Genomic DNA, 17,459 nt, shown 5'->3' with positions numbered 1-17,459 from the left:
GAGGGACACAAACTCTCGTTGACAAGAGGTACAGTCATTTAGCTTTTGCCTCGAAGCTACCGATTACCACGCATTTTCTACTGTAGCGATTGCCCAGAAAGTCGTTGTGATACTTAGAAACTGAGTCTGGCTTGTAATGCTATGTGTTCGCCAGAAGCAAATATAACTTAATGATTACACTTTATACCTAAAAAACACGCGTGAACTTCGTGGCTTCGCTAAGAAGAAAAACACTCACACTTTTCTAAAATAAAATTTAGTATGTATGCATTTATCGCATAAAACGAGTACACAGCCTCGAAGTTAATGTCATTTCAAATTTTAAGAGTGAATTTAAGGGGGATTTACTCTTATTCTCAAAAGAATACGTGATCATCTGGAAGCAAACAATATACTGATCCCACAACAGTTTGGATTTAGGAAGTCGTTGTCTTTTATCGTGTTGTCGAAGAAGGAATTCACTACAGAAAATATGCTGGGGGTTTATTCCTGAACTCCAGGAGCCGTGGAACTAGTGACCAGTGATACATAACAAGGCAGTATGCAAATAATGGCAGTCTGAATCCATAAATAAAATAAATACAATATATACATGCACATAAGACATAAGAGAGAATACAAGCAGAAAATTAAGTGACTGGACATAGAAGCTGCATTAACAAGATTTAACATTGCTTACATTTGCATTACCTAGACATTTAATTGGGCCTTGGCCTGTCAATATTGCTTAAGTAGTTATAATCATAATCACATATTTTAATGCTAGGATTGTCAATTTGTTGTTGTCGTTCGTTTAACGTTTTGGCCAGTTTATAATAGTGTGTTTGCAAAAAGTCGACCGCTAGTTCTTCATGGATTCTGTTATTAAGAATATACCATTCCGCACTAGTAATTTGTTCGTAACACACTGTTTTCACAGTCTTGTAGTCTTTTTCTGTTAGTCTGTTTCATATATGCCCTAACTGGACTTGCATAACAGAGCAATGGTCTGAGAATGGACTTGTAAATGAGTAACTTATAACACACTGTTTCGAGCAATTAAAGGGTAAAATGAAAGAGGAATTCTCGTAAATATATCATCGCATGAGCGTCCCATGCTCTGTAACACTTGTCCAGTCTGGGCATATTCATGTGAAACTGTACGTGGAAAACTGCAAACTCTCCAGAATGTTGTTCTGCGGCAAATTACAAACGCACCGTACTATATCAGAAACAATGCAATTCAAGCGGAAATAGGCACAATTCCACTCCGATATTCTTCGGAGAACAGCCTTAACACCATAAAGGGAAGAAACAGCTTATTATGGTAGACCACGTTATGGTTATCATCCTATGACGTACTTCCTCTAGGAGGACAGTGTGATACTTTTCCCAAGTATCACACTGTCCTCCTGGACACTGTCTCCTCTCCTAAATTAGAAATAGCACGTAATTCAATAAAATACAAAATATTGAGGTACTTTTCCGTTTTGCCGGCGCAAGCGATAAAGTCGCCAATAATGGTACAACCGATGCCAAACGGAATATTCTCGCTGGTAACCTTTTACGCCTCATTTTCAAAACAAGTCGCAGCTTTTTCTTATCAGATTGATTGTTTCTTTCAATAGTGGCATATAATTACATAGAATTTTTATCAGATAGTTCAGTTTTATGTCTAAGGCCATTTTCGGTAATTAAGTCAATCAGGATGCAATCACAGCGCTTACCCGAAGCCGAAAATATAGAAAATGTAAGTCAAGGGTTAAATTCATCAATTCTAATGAGAATGCATTAGCAAAGTAAAGCACTGCAGCTTTGCATAATTTCTGAGTAAGCTATTCGTACGAATTGAAATATTTCTTGGATTTAAACTTGTGTTCCAAATTAAGATTTAACTTGAAATTACTGTAGATAATTACTAGCATTAGATTTTTGTAGAGTAGTTTACGTGAGATGAGATCGCTTGGGGTCATGTGAGATGAACCGGCGAATCAAGATGTTGAACCATGAAAGCATAGTAAATTCTTAAATTAATGTCTTTTTACAAATCTACTGTCTTTATTTATTGGCTTTTTATAAAATTTTAAACGATATTAAAATGTTTATACCTTCAAAAAAAGAATTCTTAGAACTAACATTTTTTTAAATATTTTTTATGTGTATACTGTATGTTGTCGCCAATAAAGTCTGCTTGGCGAGATTTGCGCCGGCCAAACGGAAAAGTACCAATATTGATAATATATGTAAAAATAAGTGTCTTGCACCTGTAAATATTTATTTAATACTTTATTTTCTGTTTTCATTTGCTTTGTTATGCTTCCCTGTACTCATCGATGTTCAGTTTTTAGTACCACCTGGCCAGACAGTTTCACATTCGTTTACGTGCTATAAGTAACTTTGAACTCAGAATTTATAATCACGATTATAAGAATGATACTAATAAAAAAAGGCCAATGTCTATTCTTAATCTAAATGTATACATGGAAGTCTGATTTTTATATTTACTTTGTCATTATTTGATTTATGTAGTTATACTTGTATCTTGTGTGTATCGTCTGTATTTTTTCACCACTTCAGACCTATTGATTCAAAATTACCTTGATAACATAGATTCAGTTAGATAGCTTTGAGGCTTGAATTTATAGTGCGTGAATCTCCTCAAAATTTAAATTTTAAAAAAATTTACTATATCTCAAACAGTTACTTTCTTTTTTCTTTCAACTATGTTCCATTTGGGGTAAGGCGTCAGCGTAGGCACCCAGGTGTATCAAATTCCGTTCCAAAAGATCAGAATATGCATAAACAAACTTGCGAAGGCGGAGCTTAGTGACATCATAAATGGGTGGGCTTAAGTTTATGACGTCGCATAACTTAACATAATATCCCTAAATTTAGACCCACCTATTTATGATGTTCCACTGTATTCTCGAATTTTATACTACGTGTATTTTTCTCTGAAAATAATAATCCATTGTTTATTATTCTAAATTAATATTAAATTCTTTATTTTAAATTTACACTCATTTCGGTGCTACTTTGGTGGACGGTTGCACGGATTTTGGCGATTTTTTTTTTGGCGAGCGATACGACTTATGGTAAACCCTCTACTGGACAAGTTATTTATGGTAACCGATACTTTGTTGTCATTTTATTTAAAAAATAATGCGGTTTATTATGCATAAATTCCGCGTTTTAAATATTATTTATGGCTTCTAAATATTAAAAATCAATTTAACTTTGAATTTTTATTTGAAATAAAAATTTTATTGTTTATGATATTTTATGTAATTTTATGCTGTGGATGATGTAATGAATGACGTCAGCTTACTTTAAAAGTAATTGGTTTTAATATCTATAGATTTAATCTAATGTTTTAAACATTATTTATGGTTGTTAAATATTAAAATACAATTTAATTTTGCATTTTTTAAAACTTTTTTGTTTTTTGTTTATGATTATTTGAATAATTTTAATTCTATGTGTGATGTAATCAGCTCCCTGACTGGTTACAGAATATTTGTGCATTAACTAGCTGTACTCAGCTCCCTGATTTGTTACTGAATATTTCTGCATTATCGCGCCATTTTAAAATTTTATTATTCATCTCTTCGAATTCTTTAGATTTCATAGTGAACGGTTTTTTTTTTGGTACTTATCAATATACGACAGGTTAAATACTCAAAAAAATGTAAGTACATATTTTTCTTTTACTTTATAATTGTATACTTCAATTTTTATTAAAAAAAATGAATGTAATATTTTCAAAAATTCCTGAGATATTTATTGCCACATATGTTTTAAAGTTAAATAATTATATCCTATAAAACTTATTTTAAAGTATTTGAATTTAAGTAATATTTGAATTCTTTTAAACGTTGATATGATGTTTTTAATTCGATATTCAATTTAAGTAACGTTTTAATCCAATTAAACGTTGGGGGCCATGTTTTTATAGTGGTGTTGTTATTCTATTTCTTTGCTATATAAAAGTAATAACTTAACCTTACTTTAAGTATTTTATACTCGTAGTAAATGTACTTTTTAATAATACTTTTAGTAATACTTTTTAGTAATGTACTCTTTACATTTGCCTGCTATCTTAAAAAAAAAAAAAAAAAAACGACGTTTTCAACAAAAAATTAATCCAATATTTTTAACGATATTCATTTATTTTAAGTTTAGAATACTTTACTATGCGTAAAATACGTAAAAACAGCGTTTTTCAAGATGGCTGGGGATTGTTAAAACCGCGCCAACGTAAATCGCCAAAAATCCATGCAACCGTCTACCAAAGTAGCACCTACACTTCTTATAATTAAGCTTGCATTTTACTGAAATATAAAGAGAGAAATTCCGATTTTATGTCAAAATACCTGTATTATAACAATGCTATATATAAATCTAATACATATCCTAAGTCGAGCTTCCGAGACATGAAAAACGCAAGTTGAATTTCGTCAATCTGCCCAGTAGAACAAGAGATATAGAACTGTCCCTCCCCCCCACCGCAGTGTACATAAATAATTCGGGTACTTTTCCGTTTGGCCGGCGCAAATCTCGCCAAGCAGACTTTATTGGCGACAACATACAGTATACACATAAAAAATATTTAAAAAAATGTTAGTTCTAAGAATTCTTTTTTTGAAGGCATAAACATTTTAATATCGCTTAAAATTTTATAAAAAGCCAATAAATAAAGACAGTAAATTTGTAAAAAGACATTAATTTAAGAATTTACTATGCTTTCATGGTTCAACATCTTGATTCGCCGGTTCATATCACGTGACCCCAAGCGATCTCATCTCACGTAAACTACTCTACAAAAATCTAATGCTAGTAATTATCTACATTAATTTCAAGTTAAATCTTAATTTGGAACACAAGTTTAAATGCAAGAAATATTTCAATTCGTACGAATAGCTTACTCAGAAATTATGCAAAGCTGCAGTGCTTTACTTCGCTAATGCATTCTCATTAGAATTGATGAATTTAACCCTTGACTTACATTTTCTATATTTTCGGCTTCGGGTAAGCGCTGTGATTGCATCCTGATTGACTTAATTACCGAAAATGGCCTTAGACATAAAACTGAACTATCTGATAAAAATTCTATGTAATTATATGCCACTATTGAAAGAAACAATCAATCTGATAAGAAAAAGCTGCGACTTGTTTTGAAAATGAGGCGTAAAAGGTTACCAGCGAGAATATTCCGTTTGGCATCGGTTGTACCATTATTGGCGCCTTTATCGCTTGCGCCGGCAAAACGGAAAAGTACCATAATTCGGAAGCAGACCGAAGTGACACATAGTAAAAAGCCTTTGTTTTCCTCTTCAGGTAATATTGTTATTTTGTTTTCTTATCCTGAGAGTGTATGGACTTTCACTTTCCTCTCCTAAGAACTCTTCCGCTAATTCAAAATCTACTGATCTTAACCCGCCCATCTTCTTTGAGTTACCAGAGATTTCAAAACCCGGGCAGTCTTTACAACGACGTGGAGTTAATGTCGACATCCACCTCTCACAGCCGAAACCTGCTATAAAGGGAGACACCATAGACGACTTGCTGGAGGATGTGTTGAAAAATATTGCGAAACTCTCTCCGAAAAAGAAAATTCAGCAAGAATTAGATAGAACTTTGTCCACAGACTGCCCCAAGTGCAACTTTGAGGAGGCTCAAACGTAAGTTCAAAATTGCCACATATCAAACATCAGAAGGTAACTTTAAAATATTTTTAAAAAACAATTAATGAACTAAAACCTCTAAATATAATAAAAGAAAGGGTACTACAGTCAAGAGTCGTTAATCTGGACTCGTCGGGACTTCGGCGATTCCGGATTATCGATTTTTCCGGATTATAGATCATCAGTTTAAATCTGGTAAGATGGCATGCAGAAATTATAAAATTAAAAATGGTTGATCTTTACAATATGGTAACTGGAGTTTGGCGACATTTTGGAGGCGATAAAGGTTCCTACCTGGGACTTTGGTAATAATGTGAGCAGTACTCAGTTGCGATTACGCATTATTTTGTGTGAGGGAAATGAGAGATCATGGGATATGTCATGTGATATTAATGGACGAATTACGGTTCTTGAATCGGAAAAGGGGAGAAATCGGGAAAAAATCTCGAAATTTTGTATTTGGTTTATTCTGTGTTGTGTGAAACAGTGTTCGTGAATTTTTGGATCCCATGGCCGTAACTAAAGAAAAGTTTATCGGACACGTAATCAAGATTCTGAAGAAGATTAGGTAAGTTAGTATTTTTAATTATTTGAGGATATTATTTTTATGCATTGTTCTAAATGTAAGGTGGAAGTAAAGGAATTTGGTATTATTGGGAAAATTGTTATTAGCAATGATTTAGTTTAAAGTAATTAGGATTGTAAGGTAATTTTTATTAATTTAATGTATGTGCTCATTTATATTTTAAGTAGTGTTTTTGAATTTAATTATATTTTAATTAAATGATAGTTATTTTGTGAATTTTATGTTTGTAGGAATTTGGTATACGTTTCAGTTGAAGTAAACGTGCATGGAAATAATTTAAATATCTGACACTAAGTATTTGTAATGGTTGCGGTATGAATTCGTTGGTGACGTTTATAATATAATAGATGATTTAGAGGTAAAAGTTTTTAGATATTTTATTTATTTTATATGTGGAAATGTTCATATTTGGAAAGGGTAAATACTTTTTCACGATCAGGTAATTTCATATGTGTTCTCTTTACCGGGTTTAAAGATTGAGAAAATTGTCATGTATTTTCGTGAAATTTTTCTAATTTATGAGAAAAAAGCAGTGTACATGGATATAGTGAAGAGTGTGCGCAATGCCATTTTTGTGCAATTCTGGGATGTTTTTTTGAGTAAAAATAAGTCGGCGTGTGTATGGTTTATGTGTATGTGTTATTTTGAAAAACGCGTAAGGAGTATGGTATTGTGCACTTTTTCCCAATTTTGCAGTGAATATTTGTCATGATTAAGCAGTTTTGTTAGATAAAATTTCTAGCATAAGTGTAATTCGGCTAGTAGATTGTTGGAAGAAGTGTTCAGTAGATAAAAAGAAAAGAAACATGTCTTTACTTCGTGAAGACAAAATGGCGGCGGGAAAAAAAAAAAATAGAGGGTTGCTGTAATAGAGTTGGTCGCCAAATTTTCGCCAAAAAAACGCCAAGTTATCATAATGTAAAGATCAACCTTAAAAATATGAAACCGTAATTTATGAAATAAAGAACAATTACGTGTTCTTTATTTCATAAACTTTAGTGTGTATTCGTGTACATACTTTAGTGTGTTAAATTTCACATTTAATAACTGCTCACTCTTAAATGTACTGTCTACACAAGAAATACTCATCAAACAGAGTGAATTTATCGTATTCACAACGAGTATATTCAATTTATTCACATACAATGTTTAATGTTAACGATGGATATAATTAGATCATATGTATTCTGAATCTTACACTTTAAAATCAAAAGAATCCAAGCACTGAAATAAGAAAACGCCAGATTCATTGTAACAGTTTCAGTCATCCTCAGCTGAATTAAAAAATATATACACTTGAATTCTCTTAATCCACATGGTGAAATGAAAATGGTGAAAGTGAAATGTCAGCGATTAATCAAACTCAGAAAACGGAAGCACTATGAGATTTCCTACTATTACGTCATATATTTATAACTGCGAAACAAATGCAAATTAAAACGTAAACAGCATACGCCCACGTGCACGAAGATTTTGCGTCACAAGAGCAATAGCAACTCATTGGTTCATTTTCGAAACCCCTCCCTCAGTGGCTACGCTGATGTGCACTTGTGAAATATGCTTACGGTGCATTTAAAAGCCTCACGAAGGCTGGCCGCGTAGCGGGTATAAATATTTAGTTTTTGAATTCTAAAAAAGACCAAAATACCTTGTAGGGTTTATATTTATTTTAACTAACATTTATTTTAAGCTATCTTTCCCATCAAGCCTTTACTTTCCCCTGGAATTGCCAATGCCAGAGTATGTAAATTTTAGTAGAACGCGAAGAGTATTCAAATATTTAGCAGAAGTAATTTGAGTTAAATAGAAGGAAAACGAGTTCGTATGTGTACTTTCTTGATTCACGAGCGTGAAGGTTGCTAGGTAGAAATTTAAGAACCGCGCGTTTCGGCCTGTGTGCCTACTTCGGCAGTGAGTTGAATCTTTCAACTTCTTATTCAGAAAGTTTGCTGAAATCTCAGCTGTATCTTAGAACGCGGTTAAGTTAGTCACGTTTATAGAGCCTCGTAGGTAGTGACTTGTTATTTATTCATCCGGTTATTTATTTTTAGTTGTACTTTCCTATTTTTATTTAACCGCCGGGTCGGCGTAGTTTGTGAGCGTCAAGTGAACGCATTTTTAATTTCTAAAGTGGAATAAAAAGGGAGTTAAACCCTTCTTAAGAGTTTGTGTAATTTTCAATTCATAGCAGTCACTGCTACGGTTGCGGGCAAGTTGGGGCCACGCAACATCACAACCTAATTCCTAATTAAAGCACCGTAATTCAAAGCATAAGCTGAATTCATTATCAGTGCAGGATTTGCGTATATGCTAGACAAGTTATAGCTTAAGCCCCCCCACTTGAAATCTATAGTTCTGGCAATTAAGCAAATTTTATATTAATGTTTAGCTTTCTTAATTGAGAACATTGCTGCGTTTTACGGGTTCGTGTATTTGAATGCTTAACGACAACACTTGAGGAAGAATGAAAACACGATTTACTAGCCAATGTTACTCAGGACAACTCCAAAAACACGTTTACAGTCGTAGAAAAACTACGACCAATCAGCGACACAGCCTTCAGGCTATAACGGTGAAGACACCTTCACGAAAAAGCACTAGAGTACAGCTCCCGACTCGGTTCGTTCGTTCTCGGAACTCTACGTACTCTCGAGGCTCTCAACGCTACAACTCACGATGCACTCGATAGCTTCAACGACGCACACTCTCGATGCAGCAACTCGCGAAACACTGCTATCCGCGTACCGGCAGGTTTTTATATAGCTTTGGCCTGCCTTCGAGAACATTCTGGGCCAAGCCGGTAAGAATTGGTTCCAGAATGTTCTTCATCCGTCTATGGCATCTAGCCAAATGTCGCCAAATGGTGGATTTCGCGCCAAATCTGGCAACTCTAAACCTGCTTCAGCTATCTTACCGCGGCTGGGCATTTTGTAATAGTATTAAGATAGAGAGAATAATAGAGAGAACATTCTGGGCCAAGCCGGTAAGAATTGGTTCCAGAATGTTCTTCATCCGTCTATGGCATCTAGCCAAATGTCGCCAAACGGTGGATTTCGCGCCAAATCTGGCAACCCTAAACTTGCTTCAGCTATCTTACCGCGGCTGGGCATTTTGTAATAGTATTAAGATAGAGAGAATAATTTTTAAATCCGAACTGTCAATATATAATTTAGTTGTCTATGTCCCATCATGCACTTTTCAGGTATGTCCAATAATGTGATCGAGTTTGAAAAACAAAATGCCGGTGTCCATATGGAATTAACATCAACAGGTTTGAAGGACTTAAGTATTGACTTCAGACTAAAAACAAATTGGGTACAGATTTAAAAAAAAAAAATACTTAAATAATAAAAAAAAAACACCCGCATTTGTATATGCGATTTTCAAGTCCTTGTCTACAGACTATTTCCTCTCGGATATATAAAACACTGCGCTTATAACCGCAATTATTATTATCTGTATAAAGAAAGTAAAGGCTTTGAAACGGATACGTAACGGAGAAATGAAATACTTCGTTGGATCGAGTGTTATTTCGAGCTGCCTCCTTCATCGGTACGAGCGACACATATTCAGTGACACTGGTTGCTATAACAATAGTACTAGGCTCGAATACTGGAGAAGGCATGGATGTTTATAGGTGTATAATGTCTGTACGGCATGGGGTATTTAAAATGCTGGAGAGTCCTCTCCAGTGGCTTTATGGCTGATGATTTCTTCATCAGACTGGGGTGGAGCTGCAGGGTTAAGTCCCTATCACTTATGCTTCCGCTACGCGAGACTGGACGTCGAAAGGGACATTTCTCAGAACCCGCACTTTTCCATGAAACCTTCGTAGCTAGCTTACCAGTTTCAATTACTAAACATAGCTGAACACCAAACTGTAATCGATTATCGCTCAGATTGGGATCACGTGATCCTTCAGAAGCAGAACTTTCGTCTGATTGGTTAATCACTACGCGGGACACAGCTGCAGACGAAACATTTTCGGCGAAGTTTCAAAATATCCCACGTACTCGGGATATCGTTTCCGTAGCTAGGTGGGACTTCGCTTTCAGCGGAGCTGTTTCTTCTAGAAATCCTCCCGTTTAAACCTGTGTTACCAAAATCTCATTTCTCAGAAAAGTCCCATCTAGCAGGGACCACCGCTAGATGTGATAGAACCCCTTTAGTGGTGGAACTGCATTGTAACTCATGACGAAATTCTGTACCTATACCTGCCATTGTGCGCTGTGCAACATACAAATCACTTCCAGTATCCTTTCTGTATATCAATATTTTTTGGCCATAAAATCACTGAAAGGCATATTAAGTTTGTAAATAATATTGCGTTCATAATATTAAAACTAAGGTACTTACGTATTAACGCAACCAACTTGGCGCAATTTGGCGAGTTTTTACAGAGGCAAAATAAAAGTACTTATCAAGTGCAAGTCGGTTGTTTAGCGACTTTTTTCAAAAAGATTCGCCTAGTAGCAATAATTCTTGTAAGCCGGTAAACATTATCGACATATACTTTAGGGAATTTTAAGTAAAAATTTTAATTTTAAAATAAGGATTACTTCTTCCGCCTTCTTAGCATGTCTTGATGGTGTAATGACCAGAACATTTGGCGCGTATTCGAGAGGTCCGAGTTCCGGCGAGGGCATTGCTCGTTTTTCACGCCTCTCAGCCTCAAAAAACCTAATGGTTCTTCTACACTGGCGCCCGAAGTAAAAAAGGTGGTGGATGATGATTTTCCACATCTAGGATGTGGCGATTGGGTCCCCTAATCCCCAGTCGCCTTTAAAAGGGAAGTATATAAGGCACTTTTCCCGCCTTCTTAGCATGCCTTCGTGGTGTAATGGCCAGCACACTCGGCGCGTATTCGAGAGGTCCGAGGCTCGAGTCCCGCGAGAGCACTGCTCATTTCCACGACTCCTGCTTCAAAAAATACTAATCGCTCAACGTGATATATTAAAATATAAACTACGTACAAGTCTCCAAATCTTTCTGATTCTTTTTTTCGTTTCGCTATTGTTCTCCCCAAGTACACAGCGATTTGTTTTCGCTTAAATATAATCAGAAAATTCCAGAGACTGGTCATCGCTGTAAGATTGGTAGCATCGGCTAACTACCGAACGCATCTCCTCGTTATTCCCTTTTGAAATTTTTGCTTCAAAATCCTGTGTTTCTAAAGAATTTTTACCGCAGTTTCATCCATCTCTGGTAAATTCCACAAATGCATATGCTAAAAATTACGTTTAAGGCATGAAATATGAAGATTTGTTCATAAAAGTCGTCGGAATACAATACAAAGATCGCATGCGAAAATGGCGACGTTCCCTTTACTGAAGGATTGTGATGAACAAGGTTGCCTGAAGAATCATCATAAGCATGTTTGCAAGAATTTGGAAAATTTGGCGACCTCTACTCAGGTGGTTGCGATAACACGTAAGTACCAAAACTAAATGTTAAAATAAAATTAAAAGAAAAATGATTGCTCAAGTACTGAGAAAAATTCGTCAGTTTAGTTAGACGTTTCGATCATTCTTGTGGCCTTTATTAGGGTTTTAGTCGAAAGGGGCAAGAAGGACTATTAATTTTGTTTTGGCATTTTGCGTCAAGATGTCGGTTCACTTTTCAAAAATGTTGCCACCCAGTATTAGAGCCCTGCATTATATTTAAAGAAATTAAATATTGAAGAATCGGCATTAAATGTATGTATGTTTCTCGCACTGTGATAAAACAACGGTACCCATAGCCACCCAATTTTGAATAACGTAATCCTCCACCCGAATATGGGCATCCGGAAGCCCAAATTTGGAATTTCTTTCATTATCTCTTTCATGTTTTGTAAAACTTTAACTAATTTTTGATTAACAAACTCAAGGATTTCAAAGCGAGTAATGGCAACACTGTACGGGAGGGAAAAACATTTTAAAATTCCCTACTATTAGCTCAGACTCTCCCCATATCTTGTTCAAATTTTGAAATATTCCAAATTTTTCTGGTTCAAAATTTCAAAAATTCGTAAATAAATAAAAAACTTTTTACTCATCCACTCAAGTTCAAATACTTTTTTTAAATCTTGTAATGGATGACACTTGATATTAATACAGTTTTTTAACATATTAAAAGTTTTTAATTAAAAACATTTTTTTTTGTATTTTTTAATCTTTTTTTTTTTTTTTTTTAAATTTTTCTCTGTTGACCGAAGTACGAGTTAATTTTAAATTTTATTATTTAATTGATTATTAATTAATTAATTTTCAATCTTTAATAAAATACTTTTCATTAATCCACTTAAGTTCAAGTACATTTTTTAAACTTCTAGTGGATGACACTTAATATTAATACAGTTTTTTTTTAATTTTTAATTAAAATTTTTTGTATTTTAAAATTTTTTTTTCTTTCTTGAACTAAGTAGGAATTGACTTAATTTTTTTTTTTTTTTACATTACTTGTTATCTTTAGCACGCGAGACTGTGTATAGAAAATTCCAAAGATATGCTCATTTTAAAATTATTTCGCGATAATGCCGCTGAATTGGATTTTAAGGTTTAAGTGCGAAGAACGTGATATTTAATAAATAAAGGTAAGACACAAAACGTTAAAAAAACGCCCTTTTGGCCGTAATGTAAAACCTGAAAGGTTTCAGATTTTATTTATTTATTTATTTTTTTAACTTAATGCTTTTTTTGTTTACTAGTTTATAGTTTTACTTACTAGTTCATACATATATCACTGCCTCTTCATTCAGAAGATGAGACAAAGATCATTTTGGCTAATCTTTGGAATATGGTAACAGGTAGTTTGGCGACATTTTGGTAAGGCGATAAAGGTTACTTAGCTAGGACTTTAGCAGTGTACATGGATAAAGTCAAGAGTGTGCGCAATGCCATTTTTGTGCCATTCTGAGATGTTTTTTTTAAGTGAAAAATAAGTCGACGTGTATGTGCAATTCTTACAAACGCGGCAAGCAGTGGGTGATTCTGCACTTTCTCCCAATTTCGCACCTAATCTTCGTTATGATTAAGCATTTTTGTTCCATAAAAGTTCTAGTTTAAGCGTAATTCAGCTAGATTGTTGGAAAAAATGTTGAGTTAAAAAAACATGCCTTTACTTCGTGAAAACAAAATGGCGTCCAAAACAAAACTAGCAGGTTTTTGTTGAGCAGGGTTGGTCGCCAAATTTTCGCCAAAAAACCGCCAAGTTACCATAATCCAAAGATTAACCATAATTTTAAATAATTATTTTGTAGAGACATTAGGTATTTTTTTAGAGCAGTGAAAAATGAGCAAATGCCTTCGCCGGGAATCGAACCACGGACCTCTGGAATACGCGTCCAGCGTACACACCGCCACACAACGAAGGCATGCAAAGGAGGGAGAAATACCTTATATACTCCCCCTTTTAAAGCGCGACTAGGGTTTTAGGGGACCCAATCGCCAAATCCTGGGTGTGGAGAATCATCATCCACCATTAGGTATTTAGGTACCACATTAGGTATTTTTTGGAAGCAGGTAAGATGAAAAATGAGCAACGCCTTCGCCGGGAATCGAACCACGAACCTCTGGAATACGCGCCCAGCGCGCAGACAACCGCACCACGAAGGCATGCTAAGAAGGCGGGAGAAATAAATTACACGACAGGACTTTCGGCTCGCCATGTATTTACAGCGCATCCAAAGCCGCAAAGACGTATACACTTACAAACATCCATGCCTTCTCCGGGATTCGAGCCTGGGCCCTTGGGAACGATCAAAAATGAATGAAAAAACACTAAAATACGACCAAATATCGAATGAAAAAACATCAAAAAACGAATGAAAAAACATCAAAAAACGAATGAAAAACATCAAAAAACGATCAAAATCGAATGAAAAACACAAAAAAAGACCATATAATTGAATGAAAAAACATCAGAAAACGACCAAAATCGAATCAAAAAACACCAAAAAAACGATCAAAAACAATTGAAAAAACACTAAAAAAAGACCAAAAATCGAATGAAAAAACATCAAAAAACGAATGAAGAAACATCAAAAAACGATCAAATTCAAATGAAAAACACTAAAAAACGACCAAAAAATCGAATGAAAAAAACACCAAAAAATGACCAAAAACGATGAATGGGCCCTTGGGAACGGTAGTCAAAGTCACTACCCACTATCCCATTTGGGGTGACATCATCATTTATTGTTCTATTATGAATAAAGGAGCTAAAATGGCTTTTTTCATGGTAAAACAGCAGTTAATATGTTCGAAGATTTTTATTCGAATAAGTAATACACCACTGAACCTTGAAATATCCAAGTCGTAAATCATTCCGACAAGGTTAACAGCGTGCAATTATACTGTCTATGAGTTGAAACATTCACACTGGATTTCATCATTCAAATCATTAATTATTAAGCTTGGAAAAAAAAATTTTTAAGATCATCAATCAGAAAGCGATATTATATACCAACTCGAGTTTCACGAAAAAAAAAAAAAATAAATAAATAAATAATTTCTCTAACTCACAAACTGTTCTCGCTGTAAAAATTTTAATCGTTAAAAGTAATTAAATTCCATGTATATAGGCACTAACCAAAGTAGAAACATTCTTTTCTCCTCACAGTGAAAGCGTGCTGAAATGATACTTCCAAAGCACAAAAGTCGGACCTCTTGAATACGTACCGAGCATGCTGCCCATAACACCACGAAGACATGCTAAGAAGGCCGGAGAAATACCTTATATACTCCTCCTTTAAAGGGCGACTAGGGATTAGGGAATTTAATCGCCAAATCCTGGTGGTGGAGAATTATCATTCACCACCTTTTTAAGTTCGGGCGCCACTGTAGAGTCGAAGCAGGAGACATGAAGAATGAGCACCCCTCGCCTGGATTCGAACCTCGAACATCTCGAATACGCGCCGAGCGTGCTGACCATTACACCATGAAGGCATGCTAAGAAGGCGGGAGAAATACTTTATAGGCTCACTAGCGAGCGAGCAGTAAAGTCGCTTAATACTGGTTGTTCGACCGGGGGGGGTCGATTCCAGGCGAACGGCCTAGCTGCATGGGCATTTCCGTGGATTTTTCCCATGTATACGAGCCAACTTCCCTCGGTAAGTCGTCCAGGAAGGTATTCCTCCACTTAAGGCAGATAGCCCTCGCGTGCTTTGCCGTAATAAAATAAACCAAAGCATTACTGTTCCACCTGTACCGTCAAACTATGAAGGGAGCTTTTATTTACCGTACGCACGTCAAACACAGGTAATAAGCCTTTATTACATAAAAAGAAAAATGTATGGATTTGAAAAGCACATTCTAATAATAATAAAGCTTATTGCCAATACTAGTTTAGAACAGTTTTCAGATATTACAAAAATAATGTACAAAATCCTTAAAACTAAGGTTTTAAGAATAATAGCCTGGTGTGTTAGGGTTTTTTTTTAGCCCAAAAGGGGGGGGGACCGAGAAGGGCTATTAGTCTCAAAACGGCATTTTGTGGCGTTTCACTATTTAGTAAAATAGTGAAACGCCACACACACACACACACACACACAAAAAAAAAAAAAAAAAAAAAAAAAGAAACTATTTAGAAAATAGTTTCTAAATAATAATTTAGAAAGTGGCGAAACACTTTCTAAATTGTTGCCACCAAATAATATCACCCTGTATCATATTTAAAGAAATTAAATAATGAAGAATTTGCGTGAATGTATGTATGTTTCTCCCATTGTGAAGGAACGACGGCACCTATAGCCATCAAATTTTGAATAACGTAATCCTCCACCCGAATATGGGCACCTGGAAGTTCAAATTTGGAATTTGTTTATTATCTATTTCATATTTTGTAGAATTTCAACAAACTTTTGATTAACAAATTCAACGATTTCACAGCGAGCAATGACAACACTATATGGGGGGGGAAAACCTCCACCGCGCCAAACTGTCATGTCGGAAGTTCTAAAGATATGCTGATATTGCTGTTGAACTGAATTTATGGTTTAAGTGCAAAGAAACATGATACTTAATAAATAAATGTAACGCACAAAATGTTAAAAAAACGCCTCTTTGGACGTAATATAAAATCTAAAGGTTTTCAGATTTTATTTTATTTATTTAAGTTTTAAGCCCAAAAGGACCGTTAGTCTGGAACGCGATATTAGTGTCAAAAAGGTATTTTACGGCTTCCTTAAACGGCTTAACGGCGATAAGGTTTGTTGCCACCAAAGGTATTTTGCACTGAATCACTATAAACGGCTTCCTTAAACGGCTTAACGGCGATAAGGTTTGTTGCCACCAAAGGTATTTTGCACTGAATCACTATAAACGGCTTCCTTAAACGGCTTAACGGCGATAAGGTTTGTTGCCACCAAACCTTATCGCCCTGTATCATAGTTAAAGAAATTAAATGATGAAGAATCTGCATGAAGTTTTTCACATTGTGAAAAAACAAAGGTACCGAGAGCTATCCATGTTTGACTAACTTAGTCCTCCACCCGAATATGGGGCACCTGGAAGCAGGAATTTTGAATTTTGAATTTCTTTGGAATTTATTATCTATTTCATACGTATTTTGTAAAACTTTTATATTTTGTTTTATTTGTAATATTTTTGTATTTGTATTTTGTACATATTTGTATTTTGTAATATTTTGTAAATTTTAATTAACAGACTCAACGTTTTCAAAGCGTGCAATGGCAACACTGTACGGAATTAAACATTTTTATCTCCAGTGCGGAACTTTCTATCGGAAATTCTAAAGATATGCTGCTTTCTAATACTTTGTGATTTTGTTGTTACGTCCAAAGAGGCGTCCAAAGAGGCGTTGAATCGAATTTTATGTAGTGTAAGACCCAAAAACGTGATATTTAATAAATAAAGTAAACAAATGAAAGGTAAATAAAAAGACAATAAAAGTTCTGTAAAGTCGTCTTTTAATAAGAAAATTGGACATCGATTTGGTGAACTAGGAACGGGGGGGGGTAACAGAAAAATCCATACCAATGCTTAATGCTGTATCGGAAACTTCTAAATGTATATTGCTATGCCGCTTTCCAAATTTTTGAAGCTTTGCTGTTGAATTGTATATAAAACCTAAGTGCGAAGAAAATAATAAAGCTAAAAAGAATCGCCCCCTACCCCCCCCAAAAAAAAGCAGAAAAGAAAAAGCTTAATAGGAAAACTTAAAACCTTTCAGGTTCTTTTATTTTAAATCAGTTACGGCAAATGATTCAA

Source organism: Stegodyphus dumicola, chromosome 2, assembly GCF_044657685.1.
Source record: "Stegodyphus dumicola isolate Sdum_Otavi_A_Nest chromosome 2, ASM4465768v1".
Lineage (NCBI taxonomy): Eukaryota > Metazoa > Arthropoda > Arachnida > Araneae > Eresidae > Stegodyphus > Stegodyphus dumicola.
Note: the sequence above shows the minus strand (reverse complement) of the source record.